The sequence below is a fragment of the Lithobates pipiens genome, unplaced genomic scaffold (assembly GCF_037356315.1).
Source record: "Lithobates pipiens isolate NorthernLeopardFrog02 unplaced genomic scaffold, aLitPip1_a1.2 Scaffold_52, whole genome shotgun sequence".
In the NCBI taxonomy this organism is placed as follows: domain Eukaryota; kingdom Metazoa; phylum Chordata; class Amphibia; order Anura; family Ranidae; genus Lithobates; species Lithobates pipiens.
The window spans coordinates 4984290-5001930 of record NW_027507875.1 but is presented as its reverse complement, the minus strand read 5'-3'; the positions used below and the strand labels follow the sequence as shown (position 1 = coordinate 5001930).

General features: G+C 49.5%; 11 pseudogenes; 1 reads left to right on the top strand and 10 right to left on the bottom strand.

Moving 5' to 3' along the window:
- Positions 1 to 9993: 9993 nt before the first annotated feature.
- On the bottom strand, positions 9994 to 10110 carry LOC143957519 (5S ribosomal RNA; annotated as a pseudogene).
- Positions 10111 to 10199: 89 nt separating this feature from the next.
- On the bottom strand, positions 10200 to 10318 carry LOC143957587 (5S ribosomal RNA; annotated as a pseudogene).
- An 835-nt stretch (positions 10319 to 11153) lies between these two features.
- LOC143957452 (5S ribosomal RNA) lies at positions 11154 to 11272 on the bottom strand (annotated as a pseudogene).
- Positions 11273 to 11788: 516 nt separating this feature from the next.
- LOC143957625 (5S ribosomal RNA) lies at positions 11789 to 11907 on the bottom strand (annotated as a pseudogene).
- Positions 11908 to 12230: 323 nt separating this feature from the next.
- On the bottom strand, positions 12231 to 12349 carry LOC143957261 (5S ribosomal RNA; annotated as a pseudogene).
- A 106-nt stretch (positions 12350 to 12455) lies between these two features.
- LOC143957340 (5S ribosomal RNA) lies at positions 12456 to 12574 on the bottom strand (annotated as a pseudogene).
- Positions 12575 to 12682: 108 nt separating this feature from the next.
- Positions 12683 to 12801, bottom strand: LOC143957658 (5S ribosomal RNA; annotated as a pseudogene).
- Positions 12802 to 13385: 584 nt separating this feature from the next.
- Positions 13386 to 13505, top strand: LOC143957668 (5S ribosomal RNA; annotated as a pseudogene).
- Positions 13506 to 13848: 343 nt separating this feature from the next.
- On the bottom strand, positions 13849 to 13967 carry LOC143957554 (5S ribosomal RNA; annotated as a pseudogene).
- Positions 13968 to 14303: 336 nt separating this feature from the next.
- LOC143957448 (5S ribosomal RNA) lies at positions 14304 to 14432 on the bottom strand (annotated as a pseudogene).
- Positions 14433 to 14964: 532 nt separating this feature from the next.
- LOC143957319 (5S ribosomal RNA) lies at positions 14965 to 15083 on the bottom strand (annotated as a pseudogene).
- Positions 15084 to 17641: the final 2558 nt, after the last annotated feature.

Genomic DNA, 17641 nt, shown 5'->3' with positions numbered 1-17641 from the left:
GGAGGGGGGGGAGGGCGGGTCGCAGAGGGCCGCCAAGGTGCCTGGCAGGGCCGGTTTCAGACGCCGGCATGCCGGGGGTGGCGGGGGAGGAGGACATTGCCTGCAGTCCCAGATCGCATGGACCGGAAGGACCGCTCGGAGCACAGGGGGATGGCGGCGTCCCCGGTGCGCGCTGGTGAGGTCGGGTCCGAGAGTGAGCTGTCCCAGGAGGAGGAGGTGTCCTTTGCTGCGCCCGGACCGGTTCAGGGCGCGGTCCGATCTGGTTAGGTTCGCGGATGCTGCCCGGGGGGGAGTTTATGTTTGCTTCGAGGGCCCGTTGTGGGCGCATTTGAAGCAGGAGGTGAGGGACAAGATCGGCAAGGGTGAGTATGTGGAGATTTTCTCTTTACTCCCCCTCGAGAAGTTTAACTTGGATAGGGTCAAGCCGGACAGTTCCAAGAAGGACGACGAGGAGAAGCGTAGGTATCGGCTGATCCCGCGCACATTTGCGAATTGGCTTCAGGCGTTCGCTATCTTGGCTAGCGTGATAGGGGAAAAGAACCCCGAGCATTACTCAGCGTTATTTTGTTACCTGGACGCGATTGGTGAGGCTCATCGGGTGTATGGGGGGTTGGCGTGGCTGCGCTATGATGAGCAGTTTCGTCAGCGGAAGGCGGTGCGGGCTGAACTGCGCTGGGATCACAAGGACATAAGCCTATGGATGAGGCTTATGTCTGCGCCGCGGACGCCCACTCCGTTTCTTCAGGGGGGGGGGGCCGGGAGTGCGTCGTCCTCGGGGCTGCCGGCCGGAAAAAAGTGGGGGGTGTGCTGGCCCTTTAATGAAGGGGCTTGTAAATTCGGGGGCGCGTGCCGTTTCAAGCATGAGTGCTCCGGGTGCGGCGGCACCCACCCCCTGTCCCGCTGTTTCAAAAAGGGTAAGCGCGCCGGCGATGCCGGTCACAAAAGGGATGACGCCGGTGAACCTGGGAAGGATGCTTCCTTTCCTAAATAGGTATCCGGATGGTGAGGCGGCGCGAGGGTTGATTTCGGGCTTTCGGGACGGTTTTAGGATTCCCTGTTCTTTAGAGGGGGTGCCGCCGTTAGCCAGGAATTTACGCTCGGCTTTGGATCACCGGATGGGCGGGCCTTTCGAAGTACAGCCGTGGGGGGACCTGGTGGTTTCCCTGTTGGGTGTGGTTCCTAAGAAGGAGCCGGGGAAGTTTCGCTTGATTCATCATCTGTCTTTTCCAAAAGGGGGGTCGGTCAATGATTTCATTGACCCGGAGGCGTGTACGGTTTCCTACACTTCTTTTGACGCGGCGGTACGGTGGGTCAGGCGGTATGGTCGTGGGGCTCTCATGGCCAAGGCGGATGTGGAATCGGCGTTTCGACTTCTACCGGTCCACCCGGACAGCTTCCGGCTATTGGGGTGCCATTGGCGGGGCAAGTTTTATGTAGATTTGTGCCTGCCCATGGGTTGTTCCATTTCCTGCGCCTATTTTGAAGCTTTTAGCTAATTTTTGGAATGGGTGGTGAGAGATGTTTCGGGCCTAGAGTCGGTCATCCACTATTTGGATGACTTTCTGTGCGTGGGCCCGCCTGCCTCCAGTGTGTGTGCGATTCTTCTGTCCACGTTGCAGCACATTGCGGGCAGGTTCGGGGTGCCGTTGGCGGGGGATAAGACGGAAGGCCCGGTTACGGAATTGAGCTTTTTGGGGATAGTGATTGATTCGCTGGCAATGGAGTGTCGATTGCCAGAGAATAAATTACGGGATCTGCAAGCAGAGTTGGCGGGGATGCAGGGCCGGCAGAAGGTTCAGCTTAGGGCCCTGCAGTCCTTGTTGGGCAAGCTAAATTTCGCTTGCCGGATCATCCCTATGGGCCGCGTGTTCTGCCGACGGCTGTCGGGGGCCACCGCCGGGGTGACCGGACCTAACCATTTTGTGCGTTTACGGAAGGAACACAGGGAGGACCTGCGGGCGTGGCATGAATTCTTGGAGTCGTATAACGGGCGGGCCATGTGGATGTCAGGGCCAGTGAGCAACTTCGATGTGGAGTTGGTTACTGACGCGGCTGGGTCTACGGGTTATGGGGCATTTTTTCGGGGCCGGTGGAGTGCTGAACCTTGGCCGCGCTCCTGGGAGGTGGCGGGGTTGTTGGGCAATTTGGTTTTGCTAGAATTATTCCCGGTAGTGTTGGCTTTGGAGCTGTGGGGGGAGGAGTTTTGTAATTTGAAGTTGCGCATCAATTGCGACAACATGGGGGTGGTTCAGGTCATCAATCGGATGACTGCTTCCTCACCCCCGGTCATCCGGCTGCTACGGCAGCTGGTTTTTCGATGCTTGCGGCTCAATGTTTACGTTTATGCAGTGCACATACCTGGGGTGGAGAATTCCTTGGCTGACTCGCTCTCTCGTTTTCAGTGGGACAAGTTCCGGCAGCTGGCGCCGGGAGCGGAGGAGTCGGGGGCACCCTGCCCCGGGTGGATGTGGGAGCTGCCCTAGGAATCGCCGCAGGTTGGTTGAAGAGGTCATTGAGTGAGGCTACATGGTCAGCTTATTCCAGGGTGTGGGCGGAATGGTGGGTGTTACTGCGGGAGGTTGGCGTAGCTGGTCAGGGCTCCGACCAGCGCTGGGTGGTATTGTACTGGGTGGCCCGGAACATAGAGATGGGACTGTCGCCTGCGTCTATCGAGCGGAAGCTGGCAGGGTTGGCCTTTTTGTTTAAGATGTGGGGGGAGCCGGACGGGACGAAGGATTTTTGGGTGCGGCAGACGTTGAAGGGGTACAGGAAAGATCGGAAGGGTGGGGATGCGCGCCGGCCGGTGTCGTTTGACAATTTGGTGGCAATTTGTTCTCGGCTGGTGGACGTTTGCTCGTCTGCTTACGAGACCGTTCTGTTTACGGCAGCTTTTTCGTTGGCGTTTTATGGGGCGTTTAGAATAGGGGAGTTGGTGTGTCGCTCGAAACGGGTGGCTGGGGGTTTGCTGGATCAGGATGTGCAGGTGGTTGCGGATCGGGTGAGTATACGGTTGCGTAGGTCCAAGACTGATCAACGGGGCAAGGGAGTGGCGATTACGCTGCTTGCCCTGCCGGGCTTGGCTGTGTGCCCGGTGGCGGCGGTACGGGCTTTCCGGGCGGTGCGGCCTGCGGGGGCGGGCCCCTTTTTGGTGCATGCGGAGGGCTCTTTTCTATCCCGGTTTCAGTTTGTGTCGGTTTTTCGGCAATGCCTGAGAGCGGTGGGTTTGGATGAGCGGGAATATGCGTCACACTCTTTCCGGATCGGGGCGGCAACGGAAGCTGCACGATGTGGGCTGGAGGAGGCGGTAGTTCGCCGGATCGGTAGGTGGGAGTCCCGGAGGTTCCGGTCCTATGTCCGGCCGCAGTTGTTACTGGGGTGATGTGGGGGTGCGGCTGGGGGTGTTGCTTGTTGTTGGGAGTTTTTTGGGGGAAGTACTGTGATTGTAACATTACGTTGGTTGTTGTGTTATTTCTTTTGTTTTTATTCCAGATGGAGGTTCTCCATGCCTCGTTTGGATCCTGGGGCATTCGTACGTGTGCTGGGGGGCCAGGAGAGGTGATTCTCTACCAGCAGGCAGGCAATTGGGTATCCCCAGGCGGGTGGCTAGGGTGATGTGGTTGGGGTTCCCGGGTATGCGATGGGAGCGTGTTATGAGGGAGGTGGAGCGCTTCGCTTTGAGAGACAGGCCCCCGGATGTGCTGGTGGTTCATGCTGGGGGAAACGACCTGGGTGTTCGCAAGGTGAAGGATATTTTAGCGGACATTAAGGCGGACGTGTTGCGCCTGCGAGTCCTGTTCCCGGGCACCATTTTGGTGTGGTCGGACATTGTGGCCAGAACGGTGTGGCGGTGGGCTAGGTCTTTAGCCAGCATTGAGAAGACTAGGATAAGGGTGAATAAGGTGGTTGGGCGGTTTGTGGTGCAGAACGGGGGCATTGTGGTTCGGCATCGGGAGTTGGAGGTGAATGTGGGTCTTTACCTGCGGCAGGATGGGGTTCACCTATCGGATGTGGGGATTGACCTTTGGTCCTTGGGCTTACAGGAAGGGATACAAAAAGCTCTTAGGGTGGGGGGTGGCCCTCAAGGTTGAGGGAGTCACCCTTTCGGGCTGTGGCGGTGTGTTTTCTGGTGGTTTCTGACGGTAGACAGGTACTCAGAAGGGATCTGAGGGTGTGGGGGGCTCATCTAACGATCGGCCCCTCTGGGTATTCCTGAACGTTGGAGGGAATACGGTTATGTTCACTGGCGGAAGTTGTCTCCGACCGGTCACAGGTGGAGGCCTTTGGGAAGTTGGTCAGGTGTACCGCAGTGATTTGGTATTGGCTTAAGTGGGGTCACCGTCAGAGATCACCAGAATGGGCAGTTAATGTTATTTAATGTGGTTTAAAGTTAATAAAGTTATTTATATTTATATATATTTATATATTTTCATATTTACAAGTTATTGGAGTGAATTTTGAGTTATGTTTAATAAAGGCTGTTGTGGCCAGTTTACTCCAACCTATGGTGTGGTCTCGTTTCTAATGGGGGAAGGTATGGGTAAGGAATAATATAAGGGGAACATTCAGACTACACTAGTCATGTGGACGCATTTCACACATACCGTATATACTCGAGTATAGGCCGACCCGAATATAAGCCGAGGCCCCCAATTTACCCCCAAAAAAACTGGCAAACTTATTGACTCGTGTATAAGCCGAGGGTGAGACATGCCTGTCCATCCCTGTGTGTGTGTCCGTCCATCCCTGTGTGTCCGTCCATCCCTGTGTGTCCGTCCATCCATCCCTGTGTGTGTGTGTGTCCATCCATCCATCCATCCCTGTGTGTGTGTGTCTCCATCCATCCATCCATCCATCCCTGTGTGTGTGTGTGTCTCCATCCATCCATCCATCCATCCCTGTGTGTGTGTGTCTCCATCCATCCATCCATCCATCCCTGTGTGTGTCTCCATCCATGTGTGTGTGTGTGTGTGTGTGTGTGTGTGTGTGTGTGTGTGTGTGTGTGTGTGTGTGTGTCCAGCCTACCTTTGTCCCGAGCCTCCGTCCCGTGCCTTGCCTCCTTGCCTCCGTCCCGTGCCGTGCCTTGCCTCCTTGCATCCGTCCCGTGTCGTGCCTTGCCTTGCCCCCGTCCCGTCCCGTCCCGTCCCGTGCCGTGCCGTCCCGTGCCCTCTTCGTCGGCGGCCATTGTAAAGTTCAAAAGCTGCGCCGCCGCCTTCGCCTGTGATAGGCGGAACACTGAATTTCCCAGCAGCCTGTGTTCCGCCTATCACAGACGTCGTATCATCCTCGTCCGTAGTACGAGGATGATACGATGTCCGTGATAGGCGGAACACAGGCTGCTGGGAAATTCAGTGTTCCGCCTATCACAGGCGAAGGCGGAGCCGGAGGCGCGGCTTTTGAATAGAATGGCCGCTGTCTGTCTGCTCGACACGCTGATCGAGCGGGCAGACAGCGATGACTCGAGTATAAGCCGAGGGGGGCACTTTCAGCCTCAAAAAAGAGGCTGAAAATCTCGGCTTATACTCGAGTATATACGGTACATCTTTTGCTTATTCCAGTCATCTGCAACGAGATATTGGTAACATTAAAAAACACAAGGAGGATGATTTGAGGCTTTAGGCCCCAATTATTGCATTAACAACCTTTAAAACACACTGCACTCAATTGTAATATTGACAAGCTAGGCATTTTAAAACAATAAAATGCTTTCCTGGCTTCTAAAAAAATAAAGCATTCAGCAGTAAAAATATACATCATTTTCACATTAAACAATATGGTTCTAATGCTAACTAATAACCGTACTAAAGCCTAACAAAAAAATAAAAATAAATCAATTATGTGCATTGTGTCGGTTTCCAGCTCTTTGTGGTCCCAACAGAGCAGTATTCAAACGGGAAATCAATCGCAATGCATTCTATTCTGCGCCAGGCTGGGCATGAATTAGCAGCAATTAGCAGCAATGCTACCGTGGGCTTGGGAGGGGGTCCTGTCGAAAGCCTAGCTGCAACAAATGGGCAGCAAGAAATCTATGTGCATTGCATCTGAACACTGCTCTGTTGGGACCACAGAGAGCCTGAAACGGGAAATCAGGCGCAATACATTCTATGTTGCGCCAGACTGGGTATGAATCAGCAGCAAAGGGCGAATTAATGGCATTGTATAAAACAAATGCTACAGTGGGCTTGATTGTGCAACACATCATTTGCATTTCATATAACTGGCTCCCCTAGAGCAGCCAATCACTATCTGCATTGCTTATGAATGCTGCTTTGTTGGGACCACAAAAAGCATATGCGCAAGGTGAAATCATTTGCAATGCATTCTACACTGCTCCAAGTTGGGCATATAAATGAGTAGTGGAGGGGAATTAATGGCATTGTAAACAAACAATGCTTCAGTGGGCTTGATTGCACAACACATCATTTGAATTTCATATAAACCAAAGGTCGGCTCTAGTAGAGCAGCCATTTACTGTTTACATTGCCTATGAAATGTGCTCTGTTGGGACCACAGAGCATATGCGCAAGGGGAAATCACTGGCAATGCATTCTAAACTGCTCCAAGGTGGGCATACTAATGAGCAGCAAACGGGTAGTTAACAGCATTATATACAAACAATGCTACAGTGGGCTTGGGAGGGGGTCCTGTCTAAATCCTGCTCTAGCAAATGGGCAGCAAGTGATACCTACGTGCATTGTGCCTGAACCCTACTCTGTTTTTGCTTGCTACTGGCTACACTATACATGGACATTAATGAATAGTTTTCATTGAAAACTTTCATATGGCTTAAATTATGGGCGTTTAAACCTATTTGTGTGGGAATGGCATGTGTCATACCTTTTCCCCTATGGGGAGAAGACATCTTGACCCAGTCCCTAAAGTCTGAACCAAGAATAGGGCACGTTGATTTTGGCCTGGCCAAAGTTTGTTGGCTGTAGTATGGTGCCCTCATACTCTAACCAAGAAAAGCTAAGAACCATTCCAAGATTAAAACACCGAATTCCCAGGAAGAAAGGATGAATAGTTAGAATAGGATCTGCCATTCACTTCATAGGCCATAACCAAACATTTGGACTGCCTGCCATGTTGCCCTAGAAGCAGTTGGAAGAGAGACTGAATCAGATCTAGCCCGGCCTTCTCAGAGGAATGAGCACTCTTCCGCAAGTCCAGCACAAACTGAGATTGACCCAGTCCCTCAGCCTTCTACTTCAGAACAACCAAGCAACCAGACTAGAGGCTTAATTATAGCTTACAATTGAAATGTAAGATGGTCTTCCAACAGCCGCCCTTTACTTCCAGAGAGCGGGGGCTCTCTGTAGACTTTCCCAAGAGGGATCAGACTGAAATCCCTGCTCTCTTTCTTATTCCTAACTCCATCCAGCAATATTTTTGGGTGCACAAAATTCAGTGGGTAAACCCAAGCAATGAGTTCTGATTAAAGCTCATAACTCAGGCAGTTGATTGAGCTATATACTTTTTCATTCCTAACGCAGTCAAGCAATATTTTTGGGTCCACAAAATTCAGTGATTAACCCAAGCAATGAGTTCTGATTAAAGCTCATAACTCTGACACTGCTTCTATAGCATGTTAGACAATTTATTTTATCATCCTTAACCACTTAAGGACCGCCGCATGGCAATGTACGTCGGTGCAGTGGCACCAACAGGCACAAGGGCAGCACAGTGGTGTAGTGGTTAGCACTCTCACCTAGCAGTAAGAAGGGTAACTGGCTCAAATCCCAACCACAACACTACCTGCCTGGAGTTTGCATGTTCTCCCTATACCTGTGTGGGTTTCCTCTGGGTACTCCGGTTTCCTCCCACAATCCAAAGACATGCAGGTAGATTAATTGGCCTCTGTTCAAAATTGGCCCTAGTATATGCATAGGGACCTTGGATTGTGGGCTCCTTGAGGGTAGGGACCAATGTGAGTGTGCAATGTACAGGAATAGGGACAATTGTAGACACTCACTCAGATTGAACTGGATGGACTGGTGTCTTTTTTCAACCTAACTAACTATGAAACTATGAAAGCACGTACATGTACGTGCTCGCCTTCCAGCGGGTGGGGGGTCCGATCGGACCTCCCTCACGCTGGATGCGGCGGTCCGTTTCGCTTCAGGAGCGATCCGGGAGGAGGGGATGGCCGTTGGTCTCTGGCCATCCCCTCTCGATCGCTCCTGGCGAATGAGAAGCTTCCCCCGCTGTGTATAGTAAACACAGGCAGGGAGGAAGTGATGTCATTCTCCTCGGGGCGGTCTTATTGACCGGACTACGAGGAGAACAGTGAAAGTAAGTGTGCACCAACACTACACTGACATGTAGGCACACATAGACACACAAACCCCCCGCCCCCCTCCCCCTCCCAGTCACAGTGTCACTGATTGCAGTGATCATTTATTTATTGATCACTGCATTTAGTGTCAGTTGTGACAGTAAAAGCTGTCAGGGCAGTTAATGTTAGGTCCAGGGTAGCCCCCTACCCCCCCCAATAAAGGTTTAACCCCCTGATTGCCCCTAGAGTTAACCCTTTCACCCCCTTTTGCCAGTGTCACTAAGCAATCGTTTTTCTGATCGCTGCATTAGTGTCACTGGTGCCGCTAAGTAGCTAGTTATTTTTTTAGGTTCACCGCCAGGTTTTTATAGCGCTAGGTACCCCGATATACTACCCAATAACGGTTTTAACCCCCTGATTGCCCCTAGTTAACCCTTTCACCAGCGATCACCGTATAAGTGTCACTGGTGACGCTGGTTAGCCAGTTAGTTATTTAGGTTCCCCGTCAGGTTTTTATTTAGCGCCAGGGACCCCCATATACTACCTAATAAAGATTTTAACCCCCTGATTTCCCCTAGTTAACCCTTTCACCAGTGATCACCGTATGAGTGTTATGGGTGATTCTGGTTAGTTAGTTTGCTTTTTATAGCATCAGGGCACCCACCATTTATTACCCAATAAAGGTTTAAGCCCCTGATCACCCGGCGGGTGATTTCAATTAGGTTTTAGGGTCAGGGTCTGCGTCGCCCAAGGCAGCGCTAGGTTAGTGCCAGTACTGCTAACACCCACGCGAAAAGCTTAAACCTCCCCTAGTGGTATAGAATCTGAACAGATCAATATCTGACTGATCAGATCTATACTAATGTCCCCAGCAGTTTAGGGTTCCAAAAAAACGCATTGTTAGCGGGATCAGCCCAGATACCTGCAAGCACCTGCGTTTTGCCCCTCCGCCCAGCCCACCCAAGTGCAGTATTGATCGATCACTGTCACTTACAAAACACTAAACACATAACTGCAGCATTCGCAGAGTCAGGCCTGATCCCTGCGATTGCTAACAGTTTTTTTGGTAGCGTTTTATATTTAAATCCAGAAGGCAGTGCTTGGTTTTCAGGGTCCCATACGTGGCTAGGCTCCCAAAAAGTCCCACATATGTGGTATCCCCGTACTCAGGAGAAGCAGCAGAATATATATTTGGGGTGCAATTCTACATATAACTATGGCATGTGTGAGCAATATATCATTTAGTGACAACTTTTTGTAAACTTTTTTTTGTATCATTATTCAATCACTTGGGACAAAAAAAAATATTCAATGGGCTCAACATGCCCCTCAGCAATTTCCTTGGGGTGTCTACTTTCCAAAATGGGGTCCTTTGGGGGGTTTTGTGTTGTTTTAGAATTTTATGGCCTTCGAAACTGTGATAGGTAGTGAGGAGTGAAATCAAAAATTTGCACCCTCCGAAATCCTGAAGGCAGTGATTGCACTGAAGGCAGTGATTGGATTTCAGGGTGCCGTACGCGGCTAGACTCCGAAAAAGTCCCACATATGTGGTATCCCTGTACTCAGGTGAAGCAGCAGAATATATTTTGGGGTGCAATTCCACATATAACTATGGCATTTGTGAGCAATATATCATTTAGTGACAACTTTTTGTAAACCTAGCAACCAGACTAGAGGCTTAATTAAAACAGGTCGTCCACGCCAACAACATATTAAAATAAAGCCTACGGCACCTGGTATTCCCAGAAGGTCTCCCATCCAGGTACTAACCAGGCCCAAACCTGCTTAGCATCCAAGATCAGAGGAGATTGGGCACATTCAGGGTGATGATCACTATCAACCCTCTTGACAAAGGCCAAGATAGTCACCTCGGCAAACAAGCAGAAAAATAAAACAGGTCGTCGACGCCAACAACATATTTAAAAAAAGCCTACAGCACCTGTTATTCCCTGACGGTCTCCCATCTAGGTACTAACCAGGCCCGTCCCCGCTTAGCATTCAAGATCAGACAAGATCGGGAACATTAAGGGTAATGTGGCCGTAAGAGGTCTTGCTGTCCACTCTCAACCCTCTTGGCAAACGCCAAGATGGTCACCTCGGCAAACGCCAAGATGGTCACCTCGGCAAACGCCAAGATGGTCACCTCGGCAAACAAGCAATAAAATAAAACAGGTCGTCGACGCCATCAACATATAAAAAAAAAGCCTATGACACATGGTATTTCCAAAGGTCTCCCATCCAGGGACTAACCAGGCGCGACCCTGCTTAGCATCCGAGATCAAACTATATCTGGCGCATTCAGGGTGATGTGGGATTAGGCGATCTTGCTTGCCACTCTCAACCCTCTTGACAAACTCCAAGATGGTCACCTCGGCAAACAAGCAGAAAATAAAACAGGTAATCGATGCCAACAACATATTTAAAAAAAATCCTACGGCACCCAATATTCCCAGGCGGTTTCCCATTCAGTTACTGACCAGGCTCGACCCTGCTTAGCATCCGAGATCAGACGATAGCTGGCGCATTCAGGCTGATATGAACATAGGCAATTTTGATCGCCACTCTCAACCCTCTAGACAAAAGCCAAGATGATCCCCTCGGCAAACGAGCAGAAAAATAAAACAGGTCGTCGATGCCAACAACATATTTAAAAAAAGCCTACGGCACCTGGTATTCCCAAAGGTCTCCCATCCAGGGACTAAACAAGGCCAACCCTGCTTAGCATGCGAGATCAGACAAGATAGGGCACATTCATGGTGATGCGGCCTTAGGTGATCTTTCAGTCCACTCTTAACCCTCTTGACAAATGGCAAGATGGTCACCTCAGCAAACAAGCAGAAAAATAAAACAGGTCCTCGACACCAGCAACATATTAAAAAGACGCCTACAGCACCTGGTATTCCCAGGCGGTCTCACATCCAGCTACTAACCAGGCCCGACCCTGCTTAGCATCCGAAATCAGACGAGATCGGACTCATTCAGGGTGATGAGGCCATAAGCGATCTTTCTTACCACTCTCAATCCTCTTGACAAAGGCCAAGATGGTCACCTCGGAAAACAAGCAGAAAAATAAAACAGTTCGTTGTTGCCAACAACATATTAAAAAAGCCTACAGCACCTGGTACTCCCGAGAGGTCTCCCATCCAGTTACTAACCAGGCCCAACCCTGCCTAACATCCTAAATCAGGCACATTCAGGGTGATGTGGCCGTAGGCAATCTTGCTGGCCACTCTCAACCCTCTTGACAAACGCCAAGATGGTTATCTCGGCAAACAAGCAATAAAATAAAACAGGTCGTCGATGCCAACATCATATTAAAAAAAAGACTACGGCACCTGGTATTCCCATGTGGTCTCCCATACAGGTACTAACCAGGCCCAACGAGATCAGGGAGATGAAGCCGTAGGCGATCTTGCTGGCCACTCTCACCCCTCTTGACAAACGCCAAGATGGTCACCTCGGCAAACAAGCAGTAAAATAAAACAGGTCGTCGATGCCAACAACATATTAAAAAAAAGCCTACGGTACCTGATATTCCCAGGCGATCTCCCATTCAGTTACTAACCAGGCCCGACCCTGCTTAGTATCCGAAGTCAGACGAGATCGGACTCATTCAGGGTGATGAGGCCATAAGCGATCTTCCTTACCACTCTCAATCCTCTTGACAAAGGCCAAGATGGTCACCTCGGAAAACAAGCAGAAAAATAAAACAGTTCGTTGTTGCCAACAACATATTAAAAAAGCCTACAGCACCTGGTACTCCCGAGCGGTCTCCCATCCAGTTACTAACCAGGCCCAACCCTGCCTAACATCCTAAATCAGGCACATTCAGGGTGATGTGGCCGTAGGCAATCTTGCTGGCCACTCTCAACCCTCTTGACAAACGCCAAGATGGTTATCTCGGCAAACAAGCAATAAAATAAAACAGGTCGTCGATGCCAACATCATATTAAAAAAAAGACTACGGCACCTGGTATTCCCATGTGGTCTCCCATACAGGTACTAACCAGGCCCGACCCTGCTTAGCATCCAAGATCAAACGAGCTTGAGTGCATTCAGGGTGATGTGGCTGTATGCGAGCTTGGTGGCCACTCTCAACCCTCTTGACAAACGCCAAGATGGGCACCTCGGCAAACAAGCAGAAAAATAAACAGGACGTCGACGACAACAACATATTTAAAAAAGCCTACGGCACCTGGTACTCCCAAGTGTTCTCCCATCCAGGTACTAACCAGGACCGCCCCTGCTTATCATCTGAAATCAGACGAGATCGGGCGCATTCATGGTGATATGGCCGTAGGCTATCTTGCTGGCTACTCTCAACCCTCTTGACAAACGCCAAGGTGGTCACCTCAGCAAAGAAGCAGAAAAATAAAACAGGTCGTCGACGCCAACAACATATTAATAAAAAGCCTACGGCACCTGGTATTCCCAGCCGGTCTCCCATCCAGGTATTAACCAGGCCCGACCCTGCTTAGCATCCGAGATCAAACGATATCTGGCGCATTCAGGGTGAAATGGCAATCGCATCGCCCCTACCACATGGCATCACATCGAAACCCATCTCCCCCAGCACATCGAATCGCATCTCCCCCAGCACATCGCATCTCCCAAAGCACATCGCATCTCCCAAAGCACATCGCATCACCCCAACATATCGAATCGCATCAGCACATCGAATGGCATCGGCACATCGAATCGATTCGCCCCAACACATCGAATCCCACCGCCCAATCGCATCGCATCTCACCAGAACATCGAATCGCCCCAAAGCACATTGCATCACTCGCAACACATCAAATCGCATCTCCCCCAGCACATCACATCGCACTGCCCCAGCTCATCGCATCTCACCCAGCACATTGCATCACCCCCAGAGCACTCACTTCAGTAGAATTTAGGGAAAGGGCATTGAGGCAGCTCTCACATTTCCTTGAATACAATTTTTTTCTTTGAAGCAGTACCCACCCTGTTCTTAGCTATTTATTGTATCACATGGTGGCACCAGGAAAACGGAAAAATGTTTCATACTTACCGTAATTTTTTTTCTGCTTGTTTGCCGAGGTGACCATCTTGGCGTTTGCCAAGAGGGTTGAGAGTGGCCAGCAAGAGCGCCTATGGCCACATCACCCTGAATGCATCCCAATCTCGTCTGATCTTGGATGCTAAGCAGGGTCATGCCTGGGTAGTACCTGTATGGGAGACCGCCTGGGAATACCAGGTGCCGTAGACTTTTTTTTAATATGTTGTTGGCGTCGATGACCTGTTTTATTTTTCTGCTTGTTTGCCAAGGTGACCATCTTGGCGTTTGTCAAGAGGATTGAGAGTGGCCAGCAAGATCGCCTACGGCCACATCACCCTGAATGCTCCCGATCTTATCTTATCTCTTCCATCCAGGTACTAACCAGGCCCGACCCTGCTTAGCATTCGAGATCAGAGGAGATCGGGCGGATTCAGGGTGATGTGGCCGTAGGCGATCTTGCTGGCCACTCTCAACCCTCTTGACAAACACCAAGATGGTCACCTCGGCAAACAAGCAGAAAAAAAAGGACTTTGGCGCCAACATATAAAAAAAAAGCCTAAGGCACCTGATATTCCCAGACGGTCTCCCATCCAGGTACTAACCAGGCCTGACAATGCTTAGCATCCAAGATCAGATGAGATCGGGCACATTCAAGGTGATGTGGCTGCAAGCAATAGTGCTGTCCACTCTCAACCCTCTTGACAAACGTCAAGATGATCACCTCGGCAAACAAGCAGAAAAATAAAATCTGGTCGTCTACACAAACAACATATTACAAAAAAGCCTATGCCACCTGTTATTCCCAGGCGGTCTCCCATCCAGGTACTAACCAAGCCGGACCCTGCTTTGCATCCGAGATCAGACAAGATCAAGAGCATTCAGGGTGATGTGGCTGTAGGCAACCTTGCTGGCCACTCTCAACCCTCTTGACAAACGCCAAGATGGTCACTTCGGCAAATCAGTAGAAAAATATAACAGGTTGTCGACGCCAACAACATATTAAAAAAAAGCCTACGGCACCTGGTATTCCCAAGCGGTCTTCCATCCAGGTACTAACCAGGCCCGACACTGCTTAGCATTCGAGATCAGGCGAGATAAGATAAGATCGGGAGCATTCAGGGTGATATGGCCTTTGGCGATCTTGCTAGCCACTCTCAACCCTCTTCACAAAAGCTAAGATATTCACCTCGGCAAACAAGCAGAAAAATAAAACTTCTCAACGCCAACAACATATTAAAAAAAACTCTGGCACCTGTTATTACCAGGCGGTTTCCCATCCAGGTACTTACGAGGCCCGACCCTGCTTAGCATCCGAGATCAGACGAGATAAGACAAGATCGGGAGCATTTAGGGTGATGTGGCGGTAGGCGATCTTGCTGGCCACTCTCAATCCTCTTGACAAACGCCAAGATCGTCACCTCGGCAAGCAGCAGAAAAATAAAAGCCTATAGCACCTGATATTCCCAGGCGGTCTCCAATCCAGGTACTAACCAGGCCCGACCCTGCTTAGAATCCGAGATCAGACAAGATCGGGCGCACTGATGTTGATGTGGCCATAAGCGATCTTGCTGGTCACTCTCAACCCTCTTGACAAATGCCAACATGGTCACCTCGGCAAACAAGCAGAAAAATAAAACAGGTCATCGACGCCAACAACATATTAAAAAAAAGCCTACGGCACCTGGTATTCCCAAGCGGTCTCCCATCCAGGTACTAACCAAGCCCGTCCCTGCTTAGTATCCGAGATCAGACGAGATGGGGTGCATTCAGGGTGATGTGGCTATAAGAGATCTTGCTGGCCACTCTCAACCCTCTTGACAAACAGCAAGATGGTCAGCTCGGCAAACAAGCAGAAAATAAAACAGGTCGTCGACGCCAACAACATTAAAAAAAGCCTACAGGTCCTGGTATTCCCAGGCGGTCCCCCATACAGGTAATAACCAGGCCCAACCCTGCTTAGCATCCGAGATCAGACGTATTCAAGATGATGTGGCCATAGGTGATCTTGATTGCCACACTCAACCCTCTTGACAAAAGCCAAGATGGTCACCCCGGCAAACAAGCAGAAAAATAAAACAGGTCGTCGACGCCAAAAACATATTAAAAAGAAGCCTATGGCACCTGGTATATCCAAGGCAGTCTCCCATCCAGGTACTAACAAGGCCTGATCTTGCTTAGCATCTGAGAACAGACGAGATCGGGCACATGCAGGGTGATGTGACCATAGGTAATCTTGCTGGCCCCTCTCAACCCTCTTGATAAACACCAAGATGGTCACCTCGGCAAAAAAGCAGAAAAATAAAACGGGTCATCGACGGCAACAACATATTAAAAAATAAAGCCTGTGGCACCCAGTATTCACAGGTGGTCTCCCATCCAGGTATTAACCAGGCCCAACCCTGCTTATCATCTAAAAATAGACAAGATCAGGCGCATTCAGGGTGATGTGGCCGTAGGTGATCTTGCTGGCCACTCTCAACCCTCTTGACAAATGCAAAGATGGTCACCTCTGCAAACAAGCAGAAAAACAAGACATGTCGTCGACGCCAACAACATATTAAAAAAAATCTATGGAACCTAGCAGTCCGAGGCGGTCTCCCATCCGAGTACTAACCAGGCCTGACCCTGTTTAGCATCCGAGATCAGATGGTATCGGGCTCATTCAGGGTGATGTGGCCAGAGGGGATCAGTTTAAACAATCCAAGAAAGAGAATGAGGGACAATTAAATGATGGAATTTTAAATTTGAGCCAGGTACAACTAAATACTAATGAATTGCATATCTTAAATACGGGTCTTAAATGTGTGCCGAGAAAAGTTATGAACAAATTCGAGGTATACATGGATATCCATAGGTATATACGTACTTTAAACATCAAGAAATATTTTATGATGCATCCCATTAAGACACATCCAACAGACAAAAGAGGGCCCACCCAGAGTGATAGTGGATTGAAGAATCGTTCCCTATTTAACCCCCAGATTGCGAGTAATCACTTTGTAGAGGTATTCAAAAACCTAGTATTGAATGATTTAGAAGAATTACCCCTCAAGAAAGGGGTTAATGCTAGGCATTTTAAAGATGGAATTAATTCCCTAGAGGAGAAAAAAAGAAATTATTATACGACCGACTGATAAGGGGGGTGGGGTTGTCATTTTGGATAGGTCCTTTTATGATAATCAATTAAAGGAGCTATTTAGTGATACCACCACATATAAGAAGTTGGATGCAGACCCTACGAACCAATATAAAAGTCAGTTGGAGGCCCTAATTCAATGGGGTTATGGGAAGGGGGTGTTGAATATCAAAGAAGGTAAATATTTAGTTCCCAGCGCTTGCAGAATACCAGTGATCTATACCCTACCTAAAATCCACAAGGACCTGGAGGTTCCCCCTACACGTCCAATTGTGAACGGGATTGGGTCAGTGACGGCTAGGTTGGGGGAATATTTGGACAAATCCCTCCAACCTAGTGTCAAAAATACATCAGCGTATCTGAGGGATACCACTGATCTTCTTAAAGCATTGAGTGAAGTATCTGTTCCCCCGATGGCGGAAGTACATCTGGTGACAGCGGATGTATCAAGCTTGTATACTATCATCCAACATCATAATGCCCTACTGGCCCTGAATTGGGCGATGAGTAGGAGGGAGGATGTCCCCCATGCTCGGAAGGTATTTGTGGGCCAGGCTTTGGAGTTTTGCATGACCCACAACTACTTCTGGTATGGGGGCATGTTTTATTACCAATGTGTTGGTGTGGCAATGGGGGCAAAGTATGCTCCCATTATGAATAAACCTCAACAGTTAATCTTCTATCATAGATTTATAGACGATCTGTTTTTTATTTGGGTTGGCACCGAACAATCAGCTAGGAAGTTCATTGAAAGATTGAACTCCAACTCCAATAATATCAGATTGGACTTCAATATCAGCTCTAAGAGTGTAAACTTTTTGGACCTCACCATAGAAAGGAAGGGGAGCCAGTTGAAGACTACTGTATTTTTCAAGACCACGGACCCGAATAGTTTTTTATCCACAAGAAGTGGGCATCATCCCTCTTGGATCAGGAACATCCCGAAAGGGCAGTTCTTGAGGGTTCGTCTCAATTGTACTACTGATGAGGACTATGCCACCCAGTCCGAGGTCTTGAGAAGGAGGTTTTTACAGAAGGGTTATGATGTGACCGATCTGGACACCACTATTAAGGAGATTGCCAACATACCTAGGGACACCTGTCTTCAGGGATCCCATAAGGGGAGGGATGAGATACAACACCAGTTTAAATTTCTATCAGGTTATCACCACCAATATAGGGAGATTGAACAGATCTTTGCTAAACATTG